Source organism: Phyllostomus discolor, chromosome 7 (genome assembly GCF_004126475.2).
Source record: "Phyllostomus discolor isolate MPI-MPIP mPhyDis1 chromosome 7, mPhyDis1.pri.v3, whole genome shotgun sequence".
Classification (NCBI taxonomy): Eukaryota; Metazoa; Chordata; class Mammalia; order Chiroptera; family Phyllostomidae; genus Phyllostomus; species Phyllostomus discolor.
Window position 1 is genome coordinate 34959023 of NC_040909.2, and position 6619 is coordinate 34965641.

Consider the following 6619-nt stretch of genomic DNA (forward strand, 5'->3'; position numbering starts at 1 on the left):
TGTTTATCCTTTAGATCTGCTTCAAACTCACCTTCTCTTGGAGGTCTTCCCTGCTCTAATAATCCATATCAGCAGGCTGAGCTGTGTATTTGGGCTCCTATGGCCCCTTGTCTGTGCTTTGCCTATCTCTTTCTGCTAGACTGTGAGTTCCCTGAGGGTAGTAGCTGTGTTCTTATCATTGTGTCTTAGTGCCTGAGACATCTATAGGTCTGGCATGAAATGTTTGTTGAATGAATGTGTGGGATTGTACATTTAGTTTTTTTCTTTTTCTTTTTTAGTGAAGATTTAGTCTAGGAAAATAATTCATATATTAATCACTTACACTTTTGTATGAATCAGTCCAGGATTTAATTATAGTTTTGTGAGAGGTAGAGAGTGGGAGGGAGACAGGTGTTAGGGATCTGCCTGTGTGTGCTCATGAATAGTAAAGCTTCAAGATGCAGAATAGGGAAGTTTGGGATGCAGAGGGCTCTACAGAGCCCTAAGGCAAAGGCTGCTGGCAATCTTGCCAGGCTCCTGGGTGGAGGAAGGCAAGCATGGCTTCTGGGTGTGCCGGGCTAAAGGAAGCTGGCTTTCCCCATTGGGGCAGAAGAAGGGTTTGCTGGAGTGTGGGGGTCTTCCTTACTTTGAATGTATCACTTCCCCACCGAGACTGGGCTCTTGGAAGAAGTGGCTAGTGGTTGAGGCCAGGGGCAGGGCCAGGGCAGGGTGCAGGGTGTTCTCCTTACCCTGGACAACACAGGGAGCCCACAGGGAGCCTGCCTAGCTCAGTATGCAGGGCCTTTCCACACCCCCGCCCACTGATCCCCTCACAGCATGTAGGCCACCAGGCTCACCAGCACAGACACATGCACCGAGGGCTGCCAGGGCCGGCTGGGGTCCTGCACACAGGGCGCCTTGCTCTCTTCAGGTCTTCTTGATATCCTCAGTGAGCCACCATGGCTGCTGGTTTTCCCACGCAGCCAGACCCTCAAACTCTCACCTCCTGTGTCTAAGCCCTGCCTTGGACACCTGTCCCAGGAAGGATTAAGGTTCTGTTGAGTTGGTAGGGCTGACTGCAACTTCCCTGTGGCCTTGAGAAGGCGTGGCAAAGGCATTCTTTAGGTAGGGGTGGCACTGGAGACCAGATAAAGTCCAGGTGGAGGGAACTCCTTGTGTGGGGAGGCTGGCACTTCATTAAGGACAGGCAGGACTGCTTTAGCTCTAATGTTCAATGAGAAATGGGTGCCTATGGCTTTTGGGACTTGGCAAAGGCTTCTGGGACATTATTTTATGTTTTGAGATGGTCTTTCCTTAATTTGAAGAGTATATGAATAGAGAATACAATCATGTGAGTGTGGGTGTGTGGCCACACAGTTGCACATACATACCACACACTCGTGTGCCCGCATGTTCACACAGTTGTGCACACATACATATGTGTTCTCACTTGTGTGTGTGCACCCCTACCCCCACCCCTTTTCTCTCTAGGTTGAATTTTAGGAAAACTGCCCATCAAGAGTGACTCTTTTTTTAAAAGATTTATTTATTTTATTTTTTACAGAGGGGAAGGGAGGGAGAAAAAGAGGGAGAGAAATATCAGTGTGTGGCTGCCTCTTGCGTGCCCCCCACTGGGGACCTGTCCTGCAACCCAGGCATGTGCCCTGACTGGGAATCAAACCAGTGACTCCTTGATTTGCAGGCTGGGAAAGAATGACTCTTATAGGACCTGCCCATGGGGGAGGGTAGGAACCAGGTGGAGGGAGGCCCGGCTCTGTCACTTACCCTTAACCTGGATCCCCCGATGGACACAAACCAGGACCACTTTGAGACCCTGGAGGAGTCCCTGGAATCCACCCAGAGGAAGAAATTTGGGGACATAGAGGAGGGTTGGGAGACAGTGGAGATGCATCCTGCCCATGTGGAGGAGGAGCTGAGGCATTTTAAGGAGGAGCTGGCGGCCAGGGAGACAGAGCTGAATGCCAAGGCCCAGCACCTCAGCCAGGAGGCTTTGGGGTGCTCCCAGAGCTGCCTGGAGGCCCAGAAGAGAGAGCTGCACCAGGTTGTTCTGAAAATGGAACAGAGGAAACAGCAGAGCAAGGCCGCAATCCCCACGCCCCCCCCCCACGCCCCCCACCCCCCAAGGAACAGCTCAAGTTTCACCCTCACAACACATATGACACTCCTGTCCCAGCTCTAGCTTGTGACCAAAAGGATGTGGCTGCTTTGGAAAAGAAGGTTCCTGAATAGCCCCAGCTGGATTCCAGTGCCTGTGACCCTCTAGGATCATGGCACTCTGGTTCCTACCACACAGCTGGTGGGAGGGTGGTGAAGTGTCCCAGTCAACCTTCTGAAGACAGCATGTGTGGGTCCCTAGGGGAAGTGGGGCAAGATGGCACTTCCCACACTGCTACCCAGGCCTCCTGTCTGCTGCCTGAGCTTCCACAGTGCCCCAATCTGTGGTCCCTTCTCTCTGTCCCCCTCCAGGGACCCGTCTTCTCATATTCAATCGGGTTCTCACAGGGTTAGCCAGCTTAGGGAAGCCTCCTCCCTCCTGCTGTGTCCCTGCCTTCCTGGATGGATTGGCCTCCCCACCCCAGGTGGCGGCCATTCCAGCATCCTGCATTTCACAGCTGCTGGAATCCTGCCTGCTGCTCTGGGCCTTGCTTCTGTTGGTTTATGAGCTTTGGGTGTTCCCTTGAGAACTCTCCCTACCTTTTGTGAGACCAGTGATGCCTTGAAGACAGTATCTACCCCATGGCTGGGTCAGGGGGCAGCAGAGTCCTCAGCAGAGCTGATCAACTCTGACACGAGGAGCCCTGACTCACCCTGACCCCTGGCTTTCAGCCACCTCATCCTCAGCCTGCTCCCTAATGGCTCAGCCCCTCACCCCTTCCCCATACAACCACAGAAGCGTCCCAGAGCTGACCTGCCCCAGGATCAGCTTCCAGTCCCTCAGCCTCAGTGGGATGCCCATGCCCACCTTCCCAACCTTATCTTACACTGCTGCATGTCCTGCTGAGTACTCCAGTTCCATCCAAATATACTTTCTGCAGCAGCAGCAGCAGCAGCAGCAACAACAACAAGAGTGCCTGTTATATATGGCAGTCTGCTCACCAAATACTTCCTGGTGTTTCTCCATCTTCTAGGTCTGGGAAGGAGTCTTTTTTTTTTTTTTTTTTTTTTGACTCCTGGGGCTTTGGGGCAAAAGTGTTTGCAAACTTTAAACTTTATGAGCCAACTGGGAGGAGGAAGGTTCTACCACATATGTGGGTTTTCTTAAGACTGGTTGCCTGCCCCCTCCCAAAAGAGTGCCTTTAGGTGCCACTCCATGAGGAGGTAGAATTTGTTACTCATTCATTCATGCATATATGGACATATCCGGGTACCACCTCTGTACTGACCCCGTGCCAGGCCTGGGGATCTGTAGAAGAACTTGTTCTTGCCCCTGGGAAAGTACAGTTTAGTGGGGAGTTAGATAGGTAAACAGACAAATGCAATTTTGTATGGTACATGCTGTGATGAGGGATGGTTGAGGCTGTGGAAGTAGTGGAAGAAGGCTTCTTGGAGGAGGTGATGCTGGGGTTAAGTCTTGAGGGATGAGTAAGAGCCAGGGGAGGTGAAGGGGATGCATTCCAGTAAGAAGAAGTGTGCATGTACAGGCCCAGAGCTGAGGTAGGGAGTGGTGCTCTCAGGGAACCACCAGTGGCTGGGTTTGGCAGTGCCCAGTGTGTGTGTGGGGTGGGCAGTGGGCAATGAGGCTGGACAGGTTAACGCAGTTTACAGGACAAGGGCCTAGGGAGCCTTTCCCTGAGGCCATTTGGGCTGTCAAATGAGAGTGAAAGGGAGGGTTTGTGTGTTAGGAAGCTGATTCTGGCTGCAGTGAGGAGGATGGCTGGAAGCAACCTCGGCTGAAGCTCATGGCATCCAGGTGAGAGATGATGGACCTGAGCTGAGAAAGGAGCAGGTGGATGGAGAGAAGAGCACACCTTGAAATACGTTTAGGAAGTGGAATCTGTGAGACTTGCTAACTGATTAGAGTAGCAGTGAGGGAGGAGTCAGAACAACTCCCAGGTTTCTGACTTGGTCAGCTGGGCCTAGGGTTTGCTCATTCCCTGAGGCAGGGAAGGCTTGGAGGCACAGGTTTCTTGAGTGTGGTGCTTACCTGTGTGGAACGTGTTACGGCTGAGGTGCCTGAGGGACTTCCAGGAGGAGATGTCCGGAGCCACTTGGACGTGCAGATCTGGACTCAGGAAAGGGAGATGGGGCTGGATGAGGTCACCCAGGGAGGGTGTGGAGAGACGGAGAGAGGAGAACATTAAAGAAAAGAGATGGGTAGAGTTGGGGAGCTGTGAAATGACTGGAGCAGAAACAGCCAAAGAAGGGGGAGGTGACCAAGAAGCCTTTGACAGACAGTGGTCAGGGCTTGCTCAGGACCCTTCCCCAGGCCTCTGGATTCGCAGGTCTGGGACACTTTGCCTGTTATGCGGTGATTGGTACTTTAGTAGTGACAAAGTCTCTCTGATGGCGAAAATTCAGAGGGCACAGTAGACTAGTTGTGGGACAAAGGTGGGGGGACTCCATACATTCTTAAAAAACTCATAGTCACTATTATGCAGCTGTTATTAGGTGTTGGTTACACAGATTCTCATTTAATCTTCAAACAGCTCTTTTCAGAATAGATATCATTTCCCCCACTTCACAAATGAGGAAAGGTTATTCCTGGTATTCCTCAGAGAGGTTAAATGTCTTGCCCAAGGTCACACAGCTAGTTAGAACTGGAGCTGGGGTGTAGATTCATGTCTCTTTGCTTTACATATCCCAAGGTTTTTTTTTTGTTGTTTTGTTTTTTTGTTTTTTACTACTCCGCTTTTTCCCCTTAGCATACATTCAGTGGTGGCTGCCTCCTGGATTGGCGTCTGAGCCTGGCCTGGCCTACCCACACCCTCCAAGCCTCCAGGTCACGAGGACATCAGAGGAGACCCGTATCCCAGATTAGCCCTAAAGACAACATGCTCCAGGAGAAGAAAGAGGAGGTCTAGGCACAGCTGAGGCCTGTGATGGGAAGGGCTTCCCGAGAATCAGTAGGGAACTTCCTCCTGGGAAAGCCATGAGGGAGGCAGTTCCTCTCCTGGGCCAGGCATCAGGGAGTCAGGGCCCCAGCTGTTCCTGCCCCGCCGCCCACAGCTCTGAGTGCCCACCGCCCACCGGAGACAGGAGGCCCTGCCTGCTCACTGCCCATTGTCCCTGCACCACAGTGCCGTTTCCCATGTGCCTCCTGTTTATACAGGAAACCCCTGCCCTGGGATGCCACCTCCCTCTCCTGATGGTTGGCCCTTAGCTTTAATTCTTCACAGGCAATCTCAGTAGGTGAGGACTAGAGTAAGTTATCACTGCTCGGTGACTATAAGAATTAATATAGCAGGGTGGGGAAAAGCATTGCCTTGCCGTGTGGCTGTCATGTATTTGAATCTGGCTGCTCATTAGCTGTATGAACTTGGGCATTCAGAATGACTCTATGAATGTGGGTTCCTCCTCTGTAAGATGGGGAATAGCATTCCTACCTTTCTTACAGGTTTGATGTAAAGATAAAGAAAATACAGTGTCTGGAACATAATATATGCTCAATAAATTATATAACTTGTTATTATCATTACTTGTTCTTTTTTTTAAGAGAAGATGCTTCTTTTAATAAAGATTTTATTCATTTATTTTTAGAGAGAGGGCAAAGAGAGGGAGAGAAACATCTGTGTGCGGTTGTTTTGCACACCCCCAACGGGGGCCTGGGCCCACAACCCAGGTGTGTGCCCTGACTGGTAATCAAACCAGTGACCCTTTAGTCTGCAGGCCAGCACTCAATCCACTGAACCACACCATCTGGGGCTGTTACATGTTCTTTACCTCCCACTTTTAGTTGCACCAAATCTCAGCTGTCTTCCAATAGCAGGTGACGGTTTTAAAATATGGCCTCCAAATTCTGTGACACTCCTTCTTCTGAGAGTTGGGGTAAATGTCCCCTCCCCTTGAATCTGGGTGAGCTTGTGACTATTTTGACCACTATGACATTGTGTCAATTCTCAGGCTTGGAGCCCTGAGTCACCATGTAAGAATCTAACTACTCTGGAGTTTGGCAGGTGATGAGGACCCTTCTTCCTGGGTTTACTACCAGAGAGGTGGGAAGAGTCTTTTCTGGTTCAATAAAAATTTATTGAGTAAATTTTCAATGCGGTGGACCCAACTCAAACTGGAATTCCCTCTTTTACCAACAAAAGATGGCAAAGATTAAAAAGATAAAATAATAAATACAGTTGCACTTAAATTATGAAGGGATACTCTTTTTTGAGTTATTTATTTATTTTGAAAGAAGTGACATTTTATTGAACACTTACTATATGGTAGTCAGTGTTCTATTTTTTTTACATTTGTAGTATTTTGTATTATTTTCAAGTGTGCAGCATAGTGGTTAATCATATACTTAAAAAATGAGCCTCCAATATTTTCAACATCCACCTGGCATCATATGCAGTTGTTATAATATTACTGACTGTATTCCCCATGCCATACTTGACATCTCCCTGACTATTCTGTAATTACCGATTTGTACTTCTCCATCCTATGAAGAGATGCTCTTGATTGCCCA

At 49.7% G+C, this 6619-nt stretch overlaps 1 pseudogene; it reads left to right on the forward strand.

Annotated features, from left to right (window-relative positions):
- The first annotated feature begins 1743 nt into the window (after nucleotides 1-1743).
- Nucleotides 1744-2326, forward strand: LOC114501321 (annotated as a pseudogene).
- Nucleotides 2327-6619: the final 4293 nt, after the last annotated feature.